The sequence below is a fragment of the Lithobates pipiens genome, unplaced genomic scaffold (assembly GCF_037356315.1).
Source record: "Lithobates pipiens isolate NorthernLeopardFrog02 unplaced genomic scaffold, aLitPip1_a1.2 Scaffold_13, whole genome shotgun sequence".
NCBI classification, from domain to species: Eukaryota; Metazoa; Chordata; class Amphibia; order Anura; family Ranidae; genus Lithobates; species Lithobates pipiens.
Window position 1 is genome coordinate 176,654,477 of NW_027507718.1, and position 26,033 is coordinate 176,680,509.

The 26,033-nt window shown below is 40.6% G+C and overlaps 1 protein-coding gene across 5 annotated transcripts in view; it reads left to right on the top strand.

The window, feature by feature from the left end:
- SSBP4 (single stranded DNA binding protein 4) overlaps window positions 1-26,033 on the top strand; it is a 660,119-nt gene that overhangs the window by 123,736 nt on the left and 510,350 nt on the right. The window lies entirely within an intron of this gene.

The window sequence follows — 26,033 nt, forward strand, 5'->3', positions numbered from 1 at the left end:
CACAGCTCTGTCACACAGCACATTCCTCAGAACATTATTAAGAGGTGCTATGAACTTTGAGACCTGCATGTGTCATCAGATAAAGGAAAAATGCTCAACAGCTCTGATGAGACAGATCCCACACAGCAAGGCTTCCCTTGATGGACACCAAGCAGTAGCTCAAACCATAAAAATACAGAAATGAGTGCGAGACCAAAACTGGATCAAAGAGTTCAAGATAGTTTTAGTTGTTGCTAAAAAAAAAAAAAGTCATATAAAAACAGACTTAACTGTTGCTCAGTTCTCGATCTTCAGTCAGCAGATAGCCAGTGACTAATAATCACTGGTTCTTTGCTCTGCCCCTCCAGCACTCACTGGACTGCCGGACTGTGGAGGGAGCTGGTTGGTGAAATTACAGCTCATATTTGTTTGATTGGACAGTATTTTATATGTGATCTAATATAGATGGGTATTGCTCTATACCTACTGCATTCATTGAATGGCATGGTTCTAATATACAGGCATACCCCACTTTTAAGTACACAATGGGGTTTATTTACTAAAGCTGGAAAGTGCAAAATCAGGCTCACATCTGCGTAGAAACAAATTAGCTTCTAACCCCAGCTTGTTCAATTAAGCTTTGGTAATAAAACCTGGAAGCTCATTGGTTTCTATGCAGAAGTGAGCCTGATTTTGCACTTTCCAGCTTTAGTAAATAAACCCCATTGTGTACTTAAACGTGGGGTATGCCTGTATTACTTTAACTGAACTGTGCACTTTTTACGTCATGCAATATATGACATGGTCCTGGCCACTGCACTCTGTACACTGGGCTGTGTATGACAAGTTCCTGATCACTGCACTCTGTAGGCTGGGTTGTATATGACATGTTCCTGACCACTACAGTCTGTAGGCTGTGCTGTATAGGATGTGTTCCCGACCCTTGCACTCTGTATGCTGGACTGTATATGGCGTATTTCCAACCCCTGCACTCTGTATGCTGAGCTGTATATGGCGTGTTTCTGACCCCTGCACTCTGTATGCTGGTCTGTATATGGCATGTTCCCGACCCATGCACTCTGTATGCTGAGCTGTATATGCTATAGTCCTGACCATTGCACTCTGTAGGCTGGGCTGTATATGATATAATCCTAACCACTGCACTCTGTAGGCTGGGCTCTATATGATATACTCATGATCACTGCACTCTTTATGCCATAATGTACAACAGTTTCTCAGTTCTTAGAGTATTTGAATAAAAAGGTTATGGCGCTAAACCCAATTAGTGATTTATTAAATTGGCCTATCGCCACAAACTAGTGTTATTAGGAAAGCACTATGTGCAATTAAAGTGCAAATGCTTCTTAGACAATGTGATCAATATTAAATAAACATATGTGTCCCATAAAATTCCAAACCAATATTAAGTCATCATATACGTGTCAACATTTTGTGAATAAAACCAAAAAAATTATAAACATTCATTTTAAGGTCATTGCAGGTATATCAAATGGTATATAAAATAATATAAAAGTTCCTTCAAACAACCTAGAAAGTATTACTGGTGTCCTTCAGTATTCTCTTTCAGAAGAACTGTGCAAAAAAGGTACAAAGAAAGTGCAAAAAAGGGGGTCCAAAAACCTAATTCAGCCAAAGTCGCATATAGACGCATGTATGTCCAATACGTGTCCAATGTTAATATTTGGCTGATGGTACTGTCACCATAGATTAATGCTGTAATCAAATACGTAAAAACAGTGGGGAACGTTTCATTCGCTAGTGCAAACAGTGCTGGGTCTTCAAACAGAAACCTCCATCCCCGGTGCGCCCTTAAAATTAATGTTTATAATTTTTTTGGTTTTATTCACAAAATGTTGACACGTATATGATGACTTAATATTGGTTTGGAATTTTATGGGACACATATGTTTATTTAATATTGATCACATTGTCTAAGAAGCATTTGCACTTTAATTGCACATAGTGCTTTCCTAATAATACTAGTTTGTGGCGATAGGCCAATTTAATAAATCACTAATTGGGTTTAGCGCCATAACCTTTTTATTCAAATACTCTAAAAACTTCCCTCCCCTCCCTGTTAAGGAAGTGAGGGCTCCAGGTAAAGGCAGCTCTAACCCTGTACATTTGATCCACACATTTCATCACATTGGAGTTTTCTATTTCTATTTTTATATAATTAGTATTCTTTCCATAGCGCGACTTTATTCACTTATTTAGTTTCTCAGTTCTCACTATATATAATGAATAATTCTTCCTGAAGGTAGGCTGTGTGCAGAACACCATATGTAATAAAATAATTTAATTTTTTTAATGAATGATTGTGCTGCGATTTGTAGGTGTCTTTTAGACCCTCTCTGGTGGCACAGTTATCAACGCATATTGTGTGGGTACAAGGGCTGTGGAATATGTTACTGTGTACACAGTGAGTAACCTCAAGTTTTAACCCCTTCCTCCATTACTGCAATTTTGCCACACCCACAATTTGGTGCAAAAGTCCCCTCTACATACTGCAGGTTGCAGGGACATGTTAAAACATACACTGTGTATTAAGAAGAGCAATTCAGGAATGATTTGATGGGCCAGCTAAAGCCTTTGCCATTAGAGGTAACACTGGATGCTTTTAATCCCAGGGGTCCTACACTTAAAGGAGAAGTCCAGTCTGAGCTCATTTGGCTGTGCTTCTCCTATGGGTCACAGGAGTGCAATGCGTTTTTCACTCCTGTGACCCATTTTCAGCAGTGAGCAGCCTGAAGTCCCCTCTCTGCTGATGTCACCAAGATCAGTCCACTTTGAAAGTCTGGATCTGCCAAGTGCCTGGACTGATAGGTTTCTCAGCCTCTCAGCGAGCCGCCGAGAGGCTGAGATGGCTTCTCCCTGGCCCTCCACAGCTCAGCGCTCCAATGAGCATGGAGGAGCAGAGCAGGAGAACTGCTGACTGATAGGCAGCAGCTCTCCATTCCGAGAGGTGAGAGAACTGAGCCATCGGCGGTGTTCGGTGGCTCGGTTCTCAGTAAAGAGGTGGTGGGGGACAGATGCAGCATCTAGGTAAGTATGATTATGGGATACAAAAAATTCCATAGTTCTCTTTTAAAACATCCAACAATGGAGAGTGTCAATAAGGGGATCCATTGGTCCTCATTCAAGTTTAACTTGCTGTGTGCCAATGCATTATACATTGTTAAGGTTCTACTGAATGCAATCCTGGCACAGCACATTCCTGTCTGACAGAGGAATAGACCTCGTCTTTCATTGCTGCAATTCGATAACACTTAAGTGTTCTCCTCACTCTGTTACTCGACAGTGAAAGGAGAAGCAGGAGGCTACTGAGCTCAACTCTCTGTCACTCTGCCCTTTCCTACTATTGGCACTCTGTTTGCGCTACAGCAAAGCTGATTGGCTCCTTGTGCAGTTTCTTCTTCCCCCAGTCTAAACAAGAGGTTGATGCCAAGTCAAATTCAGCTATTAACACTGCTTGCATTGAATAAAATACGTTTTAGGATGTATTAATGAATATATCTATATCTGCCTGGAGTTCAGCTTTAAATGTTCAAATGTCTGACCCTCTTTAGCCTGTACATTCAAATGTAATATTAAACAAAATATTCCAATTTACGATATACGATATGGATATAGTTAAAAGGTTAGAATACAAATGACATTTGTGCAGATATTTCTCAGGCTCTTTAGCTCCCTCTTTGCCTCCTCCCATGTTCACCTCCAGGATCTCTCCAGAGCCTCTCCTCTCCTGGAACTCCTCATCCTAATCTGTCCAAATATCTCCTATTCTATCCACCTATAAACCCATCTCTTTAGAGAAGCCTATCTTACCTCTACCTAACAACTGCGTTTTAGCTTATCTTCTAACTTTGGATCACCCGACTCTTCCTTTTAGATTGTAAACTAGCAGGGCCTTCTGAATCCTCTTGTATTGAATTATACTGTAACTGTACTGTCTGCCTCCATTTTGTAAAGTGCTGTGCAAACTGGTGGTGCTATATCAATCCTATAAAAATAATTTTACTATTAACATTTTGTAAAAGTGTGCCAGAGAACGTAGGGCAGACATACATAAAGAAAACATGTAAGTCTTTAAATTCCCCAAAAACAACCATTACCAATATGTTTTTTGAGCCCAACTCTAAGCCCTTGTACACACGCTCAGACATTCCGACGGAAAATGTCAGATCGAACTGCGTTGTCGGATAATCCGACTGTGTGTGGGCTCCATCGGACTGTTTCCGTCGGAATATCCGACGGAAAAAGTTTTAGAGCTGGGCTATAAAACTTTCCGACAACATGATCTGATCGGACTTTGTCCAAATGTGTGTAGAGAATTCCGATCGGACAAAGTGCTTCTCATGCTCAGATCAAACTCCTAGACCAAAGCTATTGGCTACTAGCCTGAATGTAGTCCCGTCATAACGAAATAACGTCATCACATTACGTAAGATCGGATTTTCTGACAACTTTGTCCGACCGTGTGTATGCAACACAAGTTTCAGACAAAATCCGACCGATTTTGTTGTCAGAATGTCTGACCGTGTGTCCAAGGGCTAAGAGGTCAGAAAGGGGTTGATTTACTAAAGGCATGTAGGCTATTCACTTTGCAAGAGAAGTTGAACTGTGCAAGTGAATTTTCCGCAGAACTTAGTGACTGTGGTAAAATTTCACTTTCCAAAGATAACCTTATCACATTCAAAGAAAAGAAAAAACAGCATTTTTGTTTGCACATAATGGATTGATGGAAGTTAGCTTCACCTCATTCACCAACAAAATGACATTTCATTCATGTCTAAGCACCTGGTACATAGAAATTAACAATATATAGAGCCTTCGGGTGAGCTCTGGTCCTTTGTGAAAAAATGTATACAATATGCATTTTTTGTGTACAGAGGCTTCATTCCAGTGTGCACTTCGAAAACAATTGTTTTCAATATTCCTTTGTGGTGACTTGCATTGACTTGTTGCAGGAAAATGGCAGTCATTGTACCATTTGAAAACAAGCCCTTAAAAAGTGCAACTTCCTTTGCAAAGTGAATAATTTGTCTTTATTAAATCCCCCCCAAAACAAAAACTGTACAGCCATTATATTACTACAATATGCACAAGCAACTGATGTTCTATGCACTGGTGTTTCTTTGTCTATATACAGTGCATCCGGAAAGTTTTCAAAGCACTTTACTTTTTCCGCATTTTTGTTATGTTACAGCCTTATTCTTAAATTGGCTTAATTAAATATTTTCCTCAACATTCTACAGACAATACCCATACCGACAATGTGAAAGAAGTTTGTTTGATATCTTTACAAATTTATTAAAAATAAAAAACAAAAAAAGTCCATGTACATAAGTATTCACAGCCTTTGCTCAAACTTTGTTGACGCACCTTTGGCACCAATTACAGCCTCAAGTCTTTTTGAGTATGATGCTACAAGCTTAGAACACCTATTTTTTTCTCCCATTCTCACTCAAGCTTCATCAGGTTGGATGGAGAGCGTCGGTGCGCAGCCATTTTCAGATCTCTCCAGAAATGTTCAGTCGGGTTCTATTCTGGGCTCTGGCTGGGCTGCTCAAGGACAATCACAGAGTTACATAGTTAGGTTGAAAAAAGACACAAGTCCATCAAGTTCAACCAAAAAATAAAAAATAAATAAATAATACAATCCCATATACACAAACCTGCACCTACAATTGATCCAGAGGAAGGCAAAAAATCCCCAGCAAAGCATGCTTCAATTTGCTACAGCAGGGGAAAAAATTGCTTCCTGATCCCCCCCAGAGGCAATCGAATTCTCCCTGGATCAGCTTTACGTATAAATGTTAGTACCCAGTTATATGTACATTTAGGAAAGAATCCAGGCCTTTTTTTATAGCATTCGACTGAGCTTACCAGAACCCCCCCCGGAGGGAGTCTATTCCACATTTTCACAGCTCTTACTGTGAAGAAACCTTTTTGTATTTGGAGATGAAATCTTTTTTCCTCCAGACGTAAAGAGTGCCCCCTTGTCCTCTGTGATGACCTTAAAGTGAATAACTCTATGTATTTGTACATGTCGATCATATCCCCCTTATTCTCCTCTTCTCAAGAGGGAATAGATTCAGTTCCTCTAATCTTTCCTCATAGCTGAGCTCCTCCATGCCTCTTATCAGTTTGGTTGCCCTTCTCTCAACTTTCTCCAGTTCCCCGATAACCTTTTTGGGAACTAGTGCCCAAAACTGAACTGCATTTTCCAGATGAGGTCTTACTAATGATTTGAACAGGGGCAAAATGATATCTCTCTCTCTGGAGTCCATACCTCTCTTAATACAAGAAAGGACTTTGCTCGCTTGGGAAACCGTAGCTTGGCATTGCATGTTATTATTGAGCTTATGATCTACCAAAACCCCCAGATCCTTCTCCACTATGAATTCTTCCAGTTGTACTCCCCCTAGTATGTATGATGCATTTATATTCTTATCCCCCAAGTGCATAACTTTACATTTATAACGTTAAACCTCATCTGCCACATAGTCAACCAATTAGACAGTGCATTGAGGTCAGCTTGTAAATTGGAGACATCCTGTAAGGGCAATATTTCACTGCATAGCTTAGTGTCTGCAAATTTGACTTTTAATCCCAGAGCCTATATCATTTAAGTTGTCACATAGCCACTCCTTTCGTATCTTTGCTATGTGCCTAGGATCATTGTACTGTTGGAAGATGAACCTTTGTCCCAGTCTGATGTCCAGAGCACTCTGGAGCAGGTTTTTTTTATCAAGGATGTCTTTGTACATTGTTACAATCATCTTTCCCTCAATCCTGACTAGTCTCCCAGTTCCATGCCGCTAAAAAACATCTCCACCACCATGCTTCACGATACAGATGGTATTGGCCAGGTGATGAGCGGTGCCTGGTTTCCTCCAGACATGACACTTGCCATTCAGGCCAAAGTGTTCAATCTTTGTTTCATCAGACCAGAGAATTTTGACTGACAGCCCTTCAGGTGCCTTTTGGCAAACTCCAGGCGGGCTTTTTATGTGCCTTTTACTGTGGAGCGGCTTCTGTCTGACCACTCTACCATACAGGCGTGATTGGTGGAGTGCTGCAGAGATGGTTGTTCTTCTGGAGTGTTCTCCCCACAGAGAAATGCTGGCGCTCTGTCAGATTGACCATCGGGTTCTTTGTCACCTCCCTGATTAAGGCTCTTTTCCCCCGATCCCTCAGTTTGGCCAGGTGGCCTGCTCTAGGAAGAGCCCTGGTGGTTCCAAACTTCTTCCATTTATGGATAATGGAGGCCACTGTGCTCATTGGGACCTTCAATGCTGCAGAAATGTTTCTGTACCATTCCCCAGATCAGTGCCTTAAAACCATGTTTTTTTTCAGTGGTAACATGGGGGAACACTGTTCCTGCACCTCCAGCACTAGGGGTCTAATGTTGCTGAGGAGGTCTGTTGCTGCTGGTGGGGGACCTATTTTTGCTGGGGGTGGGACTCATATTCCTGGGGGTCAATTGTTGCTGGGAGAGATCTACTGTTGAGGGAGCGGTCCATTGTTGCTGGCTGCCAAGGAGTCCGATGCTGGGGGTGAATTTGTTGCGTGGGATCCATTGTTGTTGGTGGGGAGCTATTGTTGCCAGCATGGGGCTCTATTGTTACTCCCTGCAGGGGATCTATTTTACTACTTTTCTTGTGATCATTACCAAATTCCATACAAGTTAGAAATGGAAGCACCACAAAATGATACTTGTATTCTCTAAAAAAGGCAGTACTGGTCTAAGAGGTGGTTAGGGGGGTAAAACCAAGGAATGGTGCTCAGAGGTGGGTAGGGGTGGAGAAAAGAGGTCACTCAGAAAGTGGGAGTTCCTGTACCAATTCTCTAAGAAAAAAAGCCCTGCTTAAAACAATCCTGTCTCGGAGGTCTACAGACAATTCATTGGACTTAATGGCTTGGTTGGTGCTCTGACATGCACTGTTAATTGTGGGACCTTTTATAGACAGGTTTGTGCCTTTCCAAAACATGTCCAATCATCGGAATTTACCACAAGTGGACTGTAATCAAGTTGTAGAAACATTTCAAGGATGATGAGTGGAAACAGGATGCACCCAAGCTCAATTTTGAGTGTCATGGTAAAGGCTGTGAATACTTACCGTATTTATCGGTGTATAACATGCACTGGTGTATAACACGCACCCCAAGTTTAGGAGGGCATTTTAAGGAAAAAAGTTTTAGGAGGGAAGTTTAAGGGAAAAAAAAGCTTACATTTAAATGCCCATCAATGCAGCCTTATCAGTGTGCATCTGCAGCCTTGTCCATCATTGCAGAATGATCAGTGTCATTTGCAGCTTGCCCAGCATCATTTCCACCTTGCCCAGCGCGGTTTGCAGTTTTGCCCAGTGCCATTTGCAGCTTGCCAGTGTCATTTTCAGCTTGCCAGTGTCATTTGCAGCTTGCACAGTGTCATTTGCAGCTTGCACAGTGCCATTTGCAGCCTTGCCCACGTTTAAATTTCCCTCCGCCGAGACAGACCGAGCGAGTGCTGCCGAAAAAATACTGAGCGCCGCCGAAAAAGACCGAGCCGACTGCGAGCGAAGCCGAGCAGTCGGCTCTGTGTTTTTCGGTGGCACTTGGTATTTTTCGGCAGCGCTCGGTATTGTTTGGCGGCGCTCGGTATTTTCAGCTCACAGACAGTGGGGATCGGCGTATAACACGCACCCATGACTTTCCCCCGATTTTAAGGGGGAAAACGTGCGTGTTATATGCCCATAAATACGGTATATACATGTGATTTTTTTTTTTTTTTAATACATCTGCAAAGATTTCAAGCTAATTTGTTTCACATTGATATTATGGGCTATTGTTTGTAGAATTTTGAGGAAAAATATTAATTTAATCCATGCAATAAGGCTGTATCACAACAAAATGTGGAAAAAGTGAAGCGCTGCAAAAACTCTCCTGATGCACTGTATGTATTCTATCATCTAGGTATTAATTCATTTCTTGTAGCACATTGTGGTTGTACATTGCGATTGACCCTTTTGAGTTTGGTATTTAAAGAACTCTCTAGTGATTATCCCTGTTTCAGTTCTGTTATATTTTATAGACAAAACATTTTAAGTGTAATCAGCTCTACCGAGGTGACCTTTTTTTCTGTGAACATAAATTTTCCAGTTTCTTAGACAGGGTCATATAAACTGTTTTTGTACTTATAACCCTTCTTTCTGCTTATGCTCCATGTTTATGTTAAGCAAGGCATGCAAGAATGAGCTCATATAAGTCTATGATGTTTATACTTTTCATCTATTGAATTCTTCTTTTCTTACTTGATAGAGATTATCTTTAACAATTACCACTACATTACAGATTTCTGCAACTAATTTTTAGTGGTGGACAGCAATTCTAAATGACACACAATGCATTATATTTTTATTTGGTTACTAAAACAGCTGTTAACAGCATATTAATATATTAATAGTAAAATACTATTAATACTAAAATGTATATACTATAAAATGTTATCAAACAGTTGACCGACAGATGATTTGTGCTCTTTTCAAAAATGCACAATTAGTAGGTATCTGATCACCCTGTACAGTAGCTTTACAACATGGATAAGATTAGGTACTCCCTGTTATGTGAATACAACAGCACTACAAAGTTCACATTGCTATTGTCACCAACTCTCTCATCCCTTTACATTGCACAAGGCTGTGTCAAGTAGTTGATACAGCCTTCTTGCTCCCATCTTACCACCAGCTTGACTGCAAATAAATGGAATTTGTTGTTTTAAAGCAAAACCCACAGATCCTAAAAGAATTGAGCTCTGTCATTTCAAATCCATTGTATCTAATTATTAGAGACTCCTTAATGACTGGAATAGTAACACTGGATTGGCATAGGGCCAATGTGGTGCCTATATTTAAAAAGAGATCAAAGTCTCTTCACAGCTATTTGTTCCGGTAACTAGTGTTGCCAAGAAAGAAAGTGAGGGGATTTTTACTGTATGCGAATTAATACTTTTAGAAAGCCAGTGTGTGAAATACAAAAAAAGCATATTGTCAATCAATTTGTGGGACATAATGTAATGGAAATAAGTGGTTCATGACCCTCTGGGGTTGATTTACTAAAACTGGAGTTCAAAATCTGGTACAGCTGTGCATGGTAGGCAGCTTTTAACTTCAGCCTGTCCAATTAATAAAAATAAAAATAAATGGAAGCTGATTGGTTTTTATGCAGAACTGCACCAGATTTTGCGTTCTCCAGTTTTAGTAAATCAACCCCACTGTGTCAGTATTGAGCATGATTGGTTAAAAATTTCAGAATCAAAGTACCCCTGAAGATAGGTGATATTTTTACCTTTAAATAAATCAAAATATTAGCGATAATTTCATCATTCTTTTCTGTAGTTGGTGATCAAAATTATTTTGGCCATTCTTGTTACAGCGCAAGCATATTTTTGGGATATCTTACTTGATTTGCCTGCTTTAGATCATGCAACAGCATTTCAGTTGGATTGAGGTCAAGACCATGGTGTGAATCAATCATTGAGAAGGATCAGGGTGTTCTTGCAGACTTAATAACACCATGCAAAAAAAATCTGCAGCTTCTACAGCAAGTAAACACTTTCTCATATTAGGAGGCTCAGAATGACAGAGACATAATCTTGCCCTAATACAAAGCATCAGTAAGACATTATCCTAAAGATGCAGTTTAGTTTAAACACCACTTCACATAAAGTTGAGGAACTCAGAGTGCAGAGAATTGCAATTGAATTTTATAGGCGATAAAGGATCTTAACTATATGGAAAGGTTACCTAAAATAAATGTATTCTCCCCTGAGTAGAGGTTATTAAAGGGAGACAATATACATCAAATGGTTTGTAAAGTAAACTTACAAAATTGTTCTAAATATTGATGATGTTTACAAACTTTTTCTTAGACTTTTGTGAAATATTGGTACTAAAAATGGAGAAAGCTGAGCTTACCCTATGGTGACAATATATAATAAACTCTTAATAAATAACCACCATGCAAAATGTATTAGTACATTAAATAAATTAAAGTGCAAGTGTATCCATGTGAAATCTGCAATATAAATCAAAGTGCAATAGTGCAAAGAAAATGTGCAATCTGCTTGTGTTATAATTCTTGCAAATAAAAGTTACTTGTGCTTTCAATCCACCTGAATCCACTCAGTGTCACCACCAGTGTCCCCTCCGGGGACCGAACTCACCAAAAGTTGTTGACCCCTATACATATGCCTAGGAAGTCGGCTTTTTATCATAGACTCTCTATACAGGAATCCTATCCATCTTGAACCATTGTTTGACTGGTTTCTCCATACATCAACTGAAATGAAGGCAGAGAATAGCATACATATCGTGAAATGGTTTTATTTAAAATTCCCACAATAAATGTAAAAGTTGCCACACACAAATATAATGCCTTGCCCAGCACCAGGAACAGTCTGATGAAATGTTTGTAAGATGCCACCGCTCTGGTCCTCGTGGGAGCCAGTGTGCCTTCCAAAGAGTAGAAGTGATCCAGTTGGAAATCCTGCCCCCCACCTTATAAAACATTGCTTGTTATATTTGTTAGATGTACTATTTTTATTTACTATAGCTTAAATCATATCACATTTTAGCAATAAGTCAAGGGGGAATCCAGCTAAATCCTTGATGAAACTTTTGTTTCTCAGACTGTTGTGAAATAATGAATTTTCCCAAACCTGGGAATGACATGCTTCATAGGTGTTGCATGCCTTCATCGAAAAGACCCCTGAAATATTCTTTCTAAAATTGTAAATGTTGTGACTTTCTTAAACCCTGGCGTGTATTATAGTACCTTTTATGTTGAAATCGTTACACAGTAATCCTGTTTGAGAGGTCTCAATCTCACAGCTTGTTCAAAATATGTCTTTCAGTCAGTCTATAGACATGAATTTTATCCTATTTTAAAATTTTGTTTTGTTAAGATATATTGTGTCTGCTCCCCTAGAATAATGATCTCTTGGGTGGATTCATTAAGGGAAAGAAGTAAATGCTACTAATGAAAGATCAGTTAGGAGTCCTACTAATGATTACTATCCTATGCTTCACAGATCATTATAGTCCATTACCACACTACAGTGCATTTGGCAAGGTGATCATTTGCTAAAGGAGCTGGACAAGTTTTAGGCAGTAGGTCAATGAAACTGCTAATCCAGATGCATGCTTTTCCATTTGGTCTTAATCCCTTCCTGCTGCTTCCAGGCAGACATTATTGATACTAAGTGGCCGTTCACTCATTATAATTGAGAAATGAATCATTTAAATTGCACTTCAACTAATTTGGGATTTGCAGGATCTCATATGAGTGCATGGATTCATTTTAATGGAATGCAAACCAAGTGATACAAAGGCAGAATAAATGTACAATAAATGTTAGGATGCATTTTTTTTATGGTGATATGTTGTAAATATGAAGTAATTTAATGTCAATAATTAATCATTAACAGGAGCTATTTATAACGTCAAAAGTATGCATATGTACAGTATACTTGTTCACTAAATTTGCATGTAATTATTTATCATGCAGCATAAGGTCTTTAAAAAAAAACTTAAAGAAAACAGCCCTGACTATACAAGGCTCTTAAAAAGATGATAAAACTAAGTATGTTTGATAATTTGGGATGTTTTATTTTAATGTGATTGATAATAATCTGCCTGACCTTTTTAGCAATAAGGTCCCTTTCACTTGGGGGTTCAGTCCCGTTTATGCATATTAAAAATGGATTTACTTGACATCGGTTTTTACATCTGTTTTCAGCTCAGTTCAGTTTACATCCATTATTACATATGCCTGACAACGTCCATAACAACCATTACTCATCCCTACTGTCATTGGGAGAGTTCCCGCTAACAGTAGAATGTAAACAAAATAGCTGACGTTAAAAATTAACACGAAAAAAAACAACATAAGTGTGCAGGTCTCCACCCCCTCCCCTCTAAATTTTAGGTGGAGAACCTCATTCCAAAAAACAACAACAAATTACATCAGGTCACCCCCAAAATCCATACTAGCCCCTTTGGGTCTGGTATAGATTTTGGGAGGGGAGGGAACCTCACACCAAACAATGAAACAAAAAAATGGCATGACACCCCCCACTAAATCCATACCAGACCTTTATCCATGCTTGTATCCCGGCAGTCCAGCATCTGTTTACATTTGTTTGACCTTAGAAATGCATTGCTGCCTGTTTTTCATCTGCCAACGGATGGATGAAAAACAGACAGATTGAATGTCCATTTAAAAAGGGCCTAAGGGTGACATCAGTTTTGACTAGATGACCACCTCTATTTGTAGAAATGCAGTCCCAATCCTGCAGTGAATCACCACTTTACTTCACTGTAAACTGAAGATGTAGAAAGTGTATTGCCTCATATTTTGTTTGAGAAGGAAATAGGGGTGGGTATCATCACCCTAATTAAATTGTTAGAGAGAAGGGCGGGTTAACATGGACTACTCCATAAAAAATGCCATGCAACACCAGTGGTGGTTAATGGATTATCTCGATACCCAGTAGTTTGAAGCAGATTGGAATAGATAAAATTCAATATATTTATTAGAAAAATACAAAAAATACATTTATAACAAAACTAACCAGGGCTTGCTATAACATGATTGCATATGATTTGAGCATTGCAGAGATCTACACCCCATCTGATAAGGGGGGAGAATTTATGCAAATGCGGACAATATCCTCAACTAGTTTTGCGACTAGGTCGATTCTTCAGGAGGTGTCAAAGCATCTAGAGATAAGTAAATACAGTCTCATAGTTACACAAATAGTACACATTTTAATACAACGACATTGCAGCGGAGCTACCATACAATTTAATTATAGGAGTTTATTTACAAGACGACAACGTGACTCACCAATGCAAACCCAAGGTGAAGTCAAAAGAGGCACAGGAGACCACGGGAGGCAATGGGTGTGGGACGGACTGAAAATAACAAAAATTTTTATAAAGAAAGTTACAACTAGATAAACTGGCGGTGTAGAGACATCACTCAAGCACATAATCATAATTTTGAATGTGAATAACAAGGAAAAAAATGAGGAGAAATAGAAAAAAGAAACAGGAAGAGAAAAAAGAGCAAAGGGGGGGGGTGTTAAAGGGGAAGAAAGGGGGGGAATGGGGAGAACAAGGGGAAGGGAGGGGGGAAAAAGTGGGGGATGGGAGGGGAAGGGGAAGTGAGAATAGCTAAGAAAAGGAAGGAAGTAAAAGAAAAGTAAACAGTGGTGGAAATCTAAAAATAATAAGATAAGAAGTGACCAGAATAAAAAAGGGAAAAGACAATGTGCCTAGTAATTAAGAGAGATACCAACCCTGTATTATCTTTAGTAATGTTTGACACCCGGGAAAGGGAGCATACTGAATGATTACAATAAACAAAACTGGTTTAAGCCTGCACCATAGGGGAGGGTAGTTATTGCGGTGTATTGGTTTTGCAGGGTGGCCCTAAAATGATAGTTAATAAATGGCAGAGGTTAGTCTATATAGAAAACCAGATGGAGCCGTGAAAGTGCGGCGTCCTAAAATCAAGAGGGCCAAGCAGCCCATGTCGCCGTGCAAGGCTTACCTTGGTGTGCTGTGCAGATTAGAAATTCCAGGGTGTATGCTGTCACACTCTAAGGCCACCGTTGGGTGTCTTATAGGCCTCCAACCCGAGATAATATTCGAAAGCCGGCGGACGGCGGATAACGACGCCACCAGTTCCGCCTCTCCCAGTGCACACGCGTCAATAGAGTGCACGCGCACATGACCTAGGTCATTATGGAAACCCCAAAGACCCCCGGGAAGCAGGGGGGAGGGGCCAGTCAGAAAGAGCAGCCCCGTCCTGCTGGAGAGGCGCATGTCCGCCCCTGGGAGAATAAACTCCACATGCCCCCTGATGACACACAGATGGGAAAGCAGAGGAAAAGTAGCACTGGAGATAAACACATATCTGCACATGATCGCAGTAATTTAATAGGACAGTTATAGTCAAACCGAACAAGAGTGGCAGAAATTAATAAATGAATGAAGGTCTGTCACATTGAGGTTAAAGGAGACTGTTCGGTTGAACTAGATAATCACAGATATTAATAGTGTATAAATAGATATTATTCTAGTCAGATATTCTCACCATGAAGGATCAACATTAATTCTGAAAAAACAAATGAATAAAAACAACAAGTTTATTTGGACACATAAAGACAATTTAAAACAAGTGGTGTTAATTGGACATAGGACACAGCAAGGTTATGGTTTGGAAAGTTTATCTTTGTATGGCAAATAAAGGACTAAGAGATCTGAACCAAGAAATAAAAAGGGGGGGGGGGAAACGGGGAAGAGATTAGGGGGGAGGAAAGTGGAGAGGAAAGGGGAAGGGAAATAATGGAAAGAGGGAAGGTAAAGAAAAGGGGGGGGGAGGCGACGGGAAGGAAGAGGTCAGGAAATTATTTAAGAAAATATTTATATGAATGTGCTTCATTGAGTCCAGGGGGGTGAGGGCATCAAGTGATTCAATCCGGAGAGCTTCTCATCTCAGGATCTCACGGTCCCAGTCGCCCCCTCGTGGATCCTCAGCAATAACTTCCAACACAAAGAATTGAACACATTCTGATTGATAGTGATGGTGAATACCTACAGTATATGGCAATCTACAGAGGTCAGTTTGCCATTAGATGAATAATAAAGGGGGTCATTCTTCCTTTGGCGTAGCTCCCTGATGGTGTTGCCTACATAGAAAGCCTTGCAGGCATTTTCCATTGGGGAGAGTAAAGGTTGTGCCCTCCAAAATCCATGGACATTTAGAGCAACCCCCACAGCAGAACGTGCCACGGGGACCCTCAATTGAGTGTTGATCAGTCCTATAATGGCTGCTGGCAAGCTTATCTCCTAGGGTAGTAGCTCTTTTAAAGACTAATTCCGGGGTCAGTCTCACATATTTGCCCAGGATATGATGGTCCGTTAGGAGGTGCCAATGGTTGGAAAGTACATTACGAAGTATGTTGTGATGGGTGGAGAATTTGGTGACAATCTTCACTGAAGATGTTCATGCATGTATTATTCATCAGCCCTTTGGTGGACACATTTCCTTCTATTAAAGTGGAACTTTACCCATACCAAATTGATAAAAATAATGTTCCTTAGCAAGGAACATATAATCCACATTAATAATTATGCTACCAAAATTAGTGTGTGCTGCAAATTGCCTCCAGCATTGCTCCGGTTTCTTTTTACTGGAGGCTGACATTTTGTTGAAGCCCAAAAAAGCAGTAAATCTTTAGACTGTCAGTAGACTGGGATCTACAAATTTGACACAGTGGCAAAAAATGGAGAGGAACTGAGCATTGTAAACAATATAGATACTTACTTTTAAAATGTTACAGAACTATACCTGAAAAAGGGGCCAGCCTAAAGTGATCTAGCAGGACTTAACCTTCCTAGCGGTAATCCCGAATCTGGCACGGGATGGGATTTTACTAACACAAGCGGTAACCCCAAGCCAGACTCGGGATTGCATCGCTGGATGCAGGGAGGACACAGGGAGAGTTACTTACCTTGTCCCCTGGATCCAGCGATGTCCTCCGCGCTGTGTGAGCGAGCTGTCCTCCGCTTGATTCACACAGTGCCGAATGCCGCCGAGCTCCGTTCCCCACAACGTTACAGAGCACGGGAGCGGAGATTGGCACCAAATTCAAAAAAGTAAAAAGACACAAAACACACACAGTACTGTAATCTTACAGTATTAAAAAATGACACACCCCCTTTGTCCCTAGTGGTCTGTGCAGTGCCCTGCATGCACTTTTATATTATAAATACTGTTTTTTCTGCCTGGAATTTGGAGATTGTCCATAGCAACCAAAAAGTGTCCCTTTTTCAGTGTTTTAGGATTTGATTACATTGATTACATTATTGAATAATTTTTATTATTCTTTATTATAATATAAACTTTATCATACCCGGGATGTCTGCTAGACTCTGGTTTGAACAGATTTAAGAGAGTTATTTCTAAGAATTACAGGACTACAATATAAAACGCCAAATTTCCATGCAAAATAATTGTACCGCTTTCACCCTCTAAAACCAGAATGAATCATACCACCAGGGAGGTCAATTTTGTGACTAAAGTTCCACTTTAAATCAATAACATTTATGTCCAAAACATCTGCTGCCATTCTTCTGCACCCCAGTCCCTGTGTTTTCTTGCATAGGTGAGTCAAATAGCTTTGTTTTCATCTCAGGGGAATCTCTTGGTTGCAGCTCCTAAATAAAATCCACTGTTTCGATTAGATATTTCTGATGCAAGATGAGCACATTGTGTTTTCTTGCTATGCTCACCTTTGCCATTATCTGAGATTTAAAATAGTTGTAAATAGGGTTACACCTATACCACTTTTTTAAGGCCAAGTACAAGTACCGATAATTTTTTTCAAGTACTCGCCGAAACCGATTACCAATACTTTTTTAAAATGTCATGTGACAATGCCACTAATATACTAATATGCAGCAGTGTCAGTAGTTTCTTATTTTTTTTTTTACAATTTAATTTAAAATTATATTTTTTTGTATTTTTTTTACAATGCTTTCTTTTTTTGGTGTGTGTGTGTGGGGGGGAGTGGTTGCTGTCAGTGTTGTTTTTTTTTACAATTTAACTTTTAAATATTTATTAAATGTATTTCTTATTTTTTTATTCATTTTTTTATCAGCCCTGTTAGGGGGGAGGGGGCTTTGGTGTGATATCAGGAGGCCTAAACAGACCGCTGATAGCTCCCCTTTGAGACAGGGAAAGGGACTGAGGATAGAGATTCCCCAGTCCCTTTCGCTGCAGCCTCAGCTGCACTGGAGATGTATGGACAGGAGACCATGGAGGCTCCTCTCCATTTATAAACTGAAACATCGTAAACATAGTTTATGATGTTCAGTTATGAGTGAATTCGAAAAAGGAGGGAGCCAGTAAATTACATATTTACCAGCTCCTTCCTTCGCTTTCCATCCTGACAGATCCGGGACAGGAGGGACAGGAGGAGGAGCCGGAGAGTGGGGGAGGACACAGTGGGACCTGGAGGAGGACACAGAGGGGGACCGACGGATAACGTGGATCAGGACCCAGAGGAGGATTGGAGGAGTAAACTGAGGACACAGGGAGCACAAAGAGGGACCGGGAGCAGGACACAGAGACCCGGGGAGGGAACTGAGGGGGACTCAAAGAAGGACACAGGGGACATTCGGTGCTGGGCAGTTACATGCACTGATCTCCCTGGCAGGAGAAGAAGCAGCTGTCAGAAAGCTATACACAGAGACTGGTGCTTGTGACTGCCCCCACCACCGTACAGATCTTGTCTGAGGCTGCCAAAGTATCAGGTCAAGCATCAGAGCATTTGCACGAGTACAAGTACTTGTGCAAATGCTCGGTATCGGCACCAATATCAATACTAATATCGGTTTCGGTGCAACCCTAGTTGTACACCTCAGTCATGGAATCTAAGGAAAGTACATATTTCTGTAGAGTTTAATTATCTTTCTCTAAAGCTCTAAGTGACGTTTCTCCTTGGTGCTTTGTTCCTCTGTTATCAGCATGAGTCGCTTCTGAGTAGTTTTCCCTACATATGAGATAAATTTGTGGGGGGGGGGGGGCTCAGCAGACAGCTTGTCTAATCAGAAGACAGTTCTACTGCTGTGTGGAGGGGGTGTGTGCCTTTCCTCCAATCAGGTCTCACGCTCTGTTACTGCACCCCCTTCTCTGTGCTCCTGACAGATGAAGAAAGATTTTAACACTTTTGTGCCCTTTTGAAGGGGTGTAGGGAAGAGACGACTGCAGGTAAACAAATAAAACTTATGTAGGAGGATTTATTTCATCTCTGTGTATCATCTGATGCTGTTTACTTCATGGGTATATGTGAGGGTTTACAACCACTTTAATAGTTAACCCACACGCTGTATCTGTTTCTCCTCACTAATGGAGAAAAATTACAAACGAAAAAGATCTGTGTAAAAAAATAAAGATAAACTAGCTATATCAGAGCTTGATCTAGGCCAGTGTCATGGTCAAGGGTCAGTTTGTTTTAGGTAGGATTAAATAAAAAAAGTGTTTTTTTTTATTGTTGGCATCAATGTTAGTGTTAATGTCAGTGTGTTTTAGGTAGAACAAAAAAAAAAGAAGCAAAATAAGCACTAATATTTCTAGGCCTTATTACTGGTACAAGCTACAAATATTTTACACAGTTGTGGTATTGTCTCAAACATTAGAATTTTTGTTGTTTTTTTTTGTTTTTTTTGGTGGTGGGTCATGGTAATGGCAAAAAATATAAAGATACATTTACATTTTTTTTAATTTTTAGCTAATTTTTTGTCCCAGATTTCCTTTGAAATAAATATTAATGAAATTAAAATTGATAAATGAATTACAAAACAAAAATCGTGAGATATCCATTACAATTTACCTCTAAATAAAGGCTCAGTTTATCTTAAAAAAAGGTATAATTCACCTGGAAATACTAAGTAGTTGCAATGATATGTACAATTTAACTCATGCCAAAGATGCAAAACTTGGTTCAGGCATTAACGTTTGTTTTAACCCCCCATGCTGAGGTTAAAGCTCAATTATAAATAATTAATAAAAACATTGAGGGTGCTGTAAAAATCAACTGTCAAAATAGAAAGGGATCTATTGCTATGTTACTTTCTTTCTTTAATAACTTCCCATCTCACACCAGTACACTTCCTATAGACCTGCTTTTACATTTCTGTTTTGGACCTGTTGTTCAGCAATTACTTTTTGATTACTTCATATACTTAATATAACAGTAATACATGTGCTTTTTAAAAGGGCAAACATGGCTTTCATTTTATGATATTTGCATGCAAAAAAAATGCATTTTTATGCAATCCTTTGGCAAAAATGTAACAAATATAGAAAAAGGACTTTTTTTTATTTTTTTTACCAGCAATCATTTTGGAAAATAATGTTAATATAGAATAAAAAAGTATAATTTTATTCTATAATTTTCCATTTTAACCACTTGCCTACTGGGCGCTTTTACCTCCTTTTTGTCCAGGCCAGTTTTCAGCTTTCATCGCTGTCACACTTGGAATGACAATTGCGCGTCATGCAACACTATACCCATATGGAGCTTTCTTTTGGTGGTATTTAATCACCACTGGGTTTTTTATTTCTTGATAAGCAAACGAAAAAAGGCCAAATATTTTGAAAAAAAAAACACACCTTTCATAGTTTGTTACAAAATATTGAAAACAGATCCGTCTCATGGAACGGATACACCATACCATTATGGACACCATGCATATTCATACTGCTAAATGGGCCGATTGGCCACTATATCCCGGTGCCATAGGAGGGCCCTCTCTCTAACACCCCCCGTAGTAACTGCGGTGGGGTCCGGATGGTCCTGATGAATCCCTGTATTGCCACACTAGATGGTTTATTCTCCCACCCCTTTGACCCCGGTCTGTGGCTAGCCCCTGCTTTGAAACAGAGCTGTGGTATATTTGCTGTTTGAATGTGAAGTCAGCGGTAATAGTTATTGCACTGTTACATTTTTCTGTTTAGATTTGTTTCCTTTTGTTTTACTCGCCTTCTATTACTAACCTACATGGACTTGATAGGCATCACCTGGTGCACACGGACTAGGCTATGTGTGTAAATTACTTTTGAGTGTTCTCCTTTGAGCCTGGTACGTTGCTGTTCCAGCTATAATTGTTTGTAATGTATTTCTTTTGTTCTATCCCATGATGCAGTCATGTACCTGATTCTGTGGCTCTATTTATTTTTCTTTTGCACCCAATAAAAATGTTTGTAATTAAAAAAATATTGAAAACAGGTAATTTTTCTCCTTCACTGTTGTGCGCTGATGATGCTGCACTGATGGGCACTGATGGACACTGATGGGTCGGCACTGATGAGGTGGCACTGATGAGCACTAATACGTAGCACTGATGGGCACTGATGAGCAGCGCTGGTGCAAGAATTTTTGACACCCTAGGCGAAACCTCATTTTGCCGCTCCCCCATTGGCTCTGCCCATGACTCCACCCCATTTGCAATATGTGACCCACCTGACCATTACACACACACTGACCTACCTGACCATTACACATTCACTGACCCACCTACCTGACCATTACACATTCACGGACCCACCTACCTGACCATTACACATACACTGACCTACTTGACCATTACACATACACTGACCCACCTACCTGACACACACTGACCTACCTACCTGACCATTACACATACACTGACCCACCTACCTGACACACACTGACCTATCTACCTGACCATCACACATACACTGACCCACCTACCTGACACACACTGACCTACCTACCTGACCATTACACATACACTGACCCACCTACCTGACCATTACACATACACTGACCCACCTACCTGACCATTACACATACACTGACCCACCTACCTGACCATTACCCATACACTGACCCACCTACCTGACACACTACACTGGCCCACCTACCTGACCATTACACATACACTGACCTACCTGACCATTACACATACACTGACTTACCTGACCATCACACACACACTGACCTACCTACCTGACCATTACACATACATGGACCCACCTACCTGACCATTACACATACACTGACCCACCTGACACAATACACTGACCTACCTGCCTGACACAATACACTGACCTACCTGACCATCACACACACACTGACCTACCTGACCATTACACACACACTGATCTACCTATCTGACTCCTATTTCCTGCACTACTCACCCCCCCATCCCCCACACACAGCTCGCTGTAGATAGGGAGGAGCCACCCTCCTTCCTTACCTCTGCTTCATCGACCATCACATCCAGGCTCTCCTCAGCACTGGGTGGGCGGTGTTGCTCTCTGGTGTCCCCGTTGGACGGGAGGTCAGCTAACAGATGCTGCACCTCTCGATGCTCTGATCTCCACCAAGCCACGCCCCTCCTCTGCAAACAGACACACAGCGCCGCTCCAGAGGAACAGGCTGGAGCAAAGTAGTCCCGAAGCGGCGCTGTGAGCTTTTAATCTGAAGAGAGAGAGGGACGCTCAGCAGGACACATCGGGGGGGGATTGGAGGCATGATACAGAGGCCGTGGCTGCCCCCTTGGGGGGTAGTGCACCCTAGGCGGCTGCCTACTCCACCTAGTGGTAGCTCCGGCCCTGCTGATGAGGCTGCATTAGGTGGGACTGATGGGGCTGCAGTAATAAGTGGCACTAATGGGCATTGATAGGTGTTGATTACTAATAAGCGGAAATGAAGGGTACTGATAGACGGCACCCATAGGCAGCACCAATCGGTGGCACTGATAGGTGGAACTCACTGATAGGCGGCACAGATGGGCACTGATAGGTACTGGTAGGTGACACTGATGGCACTGATAGGTGACACTGATGAGGAGTCACTGATGGGGATTGATTGGCAGCACTGGTGGGCACTGATTTTCAGCACTGGTGGGCACTGATAGGCAGCACTAGTGAGCACTGTTGGGACTGCACTGATAATCAGGACTCAGCGATCACAGAGCGCGCCATATGACATCCTCCTGTGATCATGGCAAAATAAGCCTGCGCCGTAGTCGTCTTTTGATTATAGCATGGGCGGGAAGTGGTTAAAATTATGATTTTGGTACAAAGCTGGTTACAAAGCTATTTACAAATAAAATAATTTTTTTTAAATGGTTTTTAAAATAATAGTTAAATGAAGAAGTTGTTTATTAGGGTAGCATATGGGTTATTAACCACTTCAGCCCCGGAAGGATTTACCCCCTTCCTGACCATAGCACTTTTTGCTATTTGGCACTGCATCGCTTTAACTGACAATTGCATGGTCATGCAACGTGGCTCCCAAACAAAATTGGCGTCCTTTTTTCCCCACAAATAGAGCGTTATTTTGGTGGTATTTGATCACCCCTGCGGTTTTGATTTTTTGCGCTATAAACAAAAAAATAGCGACAATTTGGAAAAAAACACATTCTTTTTTACTTTTTGCTATAATAAATATCCCCCAAAAATATATAAAAAAACATATTTTTTCCTCAGTTTAGGCCAATACGTATTCTTTTACATATTTTTGGTAAAAGAAAATCGCAATAAGCGTTTATTGATTGGTTGAAAAGTTATAGCGTCTACAAAATAGGGGATAGTTTTATGGCATTTTTAAAAAAAAATTTTTTACTAATAATGGCGGCGATCAGTGATTTTTATCATGACTGTGACATTATGGCGGACACATCGGACAATTTTGACACATTTTTTGGACCATTGGCATTAATACAGCGATCAATGCTTTAAAATTGCATTGATTACTGTAAAAATGTCACTGGTAGTGAAGTTAAGTGTGTCCTAGGGGAGTGTTTCTAACTGACTGGGGGATGGGCTTGTATGACGTGGACACTGATCGCTTCTCCCGATGACAGGGAGCAGACGATCAGTGTCCTGTCATTAGGCAGAATGGAGAGATGCTGTTTACATCGACATCTCCCCATTCTTGAGCTCCGTGGCACGATCGCGGGTATCCCCATGGCGATCAAGTCCACGGGTCCCGTGGGCACGGTCACTGAGCCCGCAGCAGGCGCGTGCGCGCACGGCAGGAATTTCAAAGTAACGTACGGGTACATTACTTTGCCCAGCCGTGCCCTTCTGCCCACATATATATGCCAACAGCAGTTGGCAAGTGGTTGGGTTAAATAGACAAATTTTATTAAAAACTATTTTTTTTTCTTGTCAGTTTGCATCTGAAAATCAAAGTTTGTCTCTGTGATCTGCCGATGAATGAAACAGAATACATACCTACAGCACACCTTCAAAGATGCATATGAGCCAATTGAACTTACACCCCCAATATAGGAGGTATTGATAGTTTTTATTCTGCAGCATAGACCCCCTTAAGGTATAATTCACATGGACCTACTGTATATCATTAGTCAATACTGATGTTAAAATCTTAGGCACAGTCCTGGTGACTTGCTTGAATAGCTACATTGGAATCCTGGCATGCAATAATCAGATGGGTTTAATTCTGTGTTGATCTGCTATAATTAACATGTGCGGACTTTTTTTGACCTACAATTTCTATATAATAATGCAAGATGGGGACCAGTGGTCTCCCTTGACACTCATAAATCTCTTGACAGCATGGAATATGTACCTACTTCCAGAGCTTTGGCTCTAGATTTATCTGTTGGATTGGTATTCTGTTTTCCACGTCCATGGCTAGAATTAGAGTTAATGGGTTGCTTTGCTAAAGTGCAAAAGTGAAAATTATCTTGCAAATTGAACACCTTATTTGTCTTTAGTAAATCAAACCCAATGACTTACACCCCTTTCACACTGACAGCACGGCTGTGTTAGCAGTAAAGTGGCGTTCATTTTAGCGGCGCTTTACAATACTTTTAGTGCCACTTTTCAGCCACTAGCAGACAATGGTTAAAAGCATCCGCAAAGCACCGCTGCCGAAGCAAGGCAGAGCAGGGCAGGGGCAGTGATGCAGCGGCGTACACCGCTCCTTCACCACCCCAATGTCGCTGCTTGCAGGACTTATTTTTCAGTCCAGCAAGTGCACCAACCAAGTGTGTAAGTACTTGGGCTTTCACACTCGGGCTGCAGGGGAGGCATTTTTCAGGTGCTTTACAGGCACTATTTTAGACCCAAAAGCACCAGAAAAACGCCTCAGTGTGCAAGGAGTCTCATTATCAAATCCCTTTTAACTTCAAAATTTCAATGGGGAAGATGCAGGGCTGCCCCCTGTCTCCTCTTCCCATCACCCTTGCTATGGAACCCCAGTTACCCTTTTCTTAAATCCACCCCTTGTTAAAAATAGAAAAAGTACTCACATTGCCTCATCCATAAATAATTATGGAAATACAGAAAAACGGGTCCTAAAAAGTGACCCATAATCAGACTTCAGCGGCACAGTAAACAATGAGGATATACAAAAATAATATTCATATTTATTAAGACATAGAAACATACATATTTCAAAATGGTGTAAAAAGGCAGGAAAAGGTTAAAAAACCATATATAGAGAGAAATATACAGTATAAAATGTGAGCCCTAGTGCGTCAACGCGCCTCGCTATTAGACTTCGTCAGGACACATTCGGAATTTGAAGATTGCAAGAAAGTTGGTCTCATTATCTTGCAGAAAGTTAGAACTAATTCAATGTATCAATGTAGAGAAAAGTTATCCAATAGAGTAGAATTGGCTCACAGAGGAGAAGCAGTTTTTCAGGAAATCCTGGAAACCAGTCGTTCACAGAATGAAAAAGAGCTTCCAACAGGAGGTAGTGCACAAATACACAGAGTCTTCCAATCCCAGATATCCAATAGGCAAATAAATTCAAAGAGAAATCTCACCATTGAAGTATATCAAGACCATATTGACTTCAAAATATATTGATGGTGTGGAGACTTGAACATAACCCCCTGGGAGAGAGCAAACTGCAGAGCAATCATCAAATCCCGAATGTGTCCTGACGAAGCCTAACAGCGAGGCACGTTAACGCACTAGGGCTCACATTTTTTACTGTATATTCCTCTATATATATATATTTTTTTAACCTTTCCCTGCTTTTACACACCATTTTGAAATATGTATGTTTCTATGTCTCAATAAATATGAATATTATTTTTGTATATCCCCATTGTTTACTGTGCCGCTAAAGTCCGACTGTGGGTCACATTTTAGGACCCATTCTTTCTGTGTTTCCACGTTTTTATGTTAACTGCTTGGAGAAAAATATCTTGCTGTATGATGATAACCTGATTTATTTGGCTGACCTGGATTAGTCATTCTACCATCTTTAATCAACTATTTAGTGGGTCTACATCCTTCTCCAGTTTTAAGGTAGATTGGGACAAGTCACTGCTGAGGAAGCAGCCTGCTTCCTCCTATCAACTCCTAAATAAGTTTATGTAGAGAAGGACAATGACAGCTAAGTATGGGTACATGTTAATAAATGTTTTACACTGACGATCCTTTCTTATGTAGCT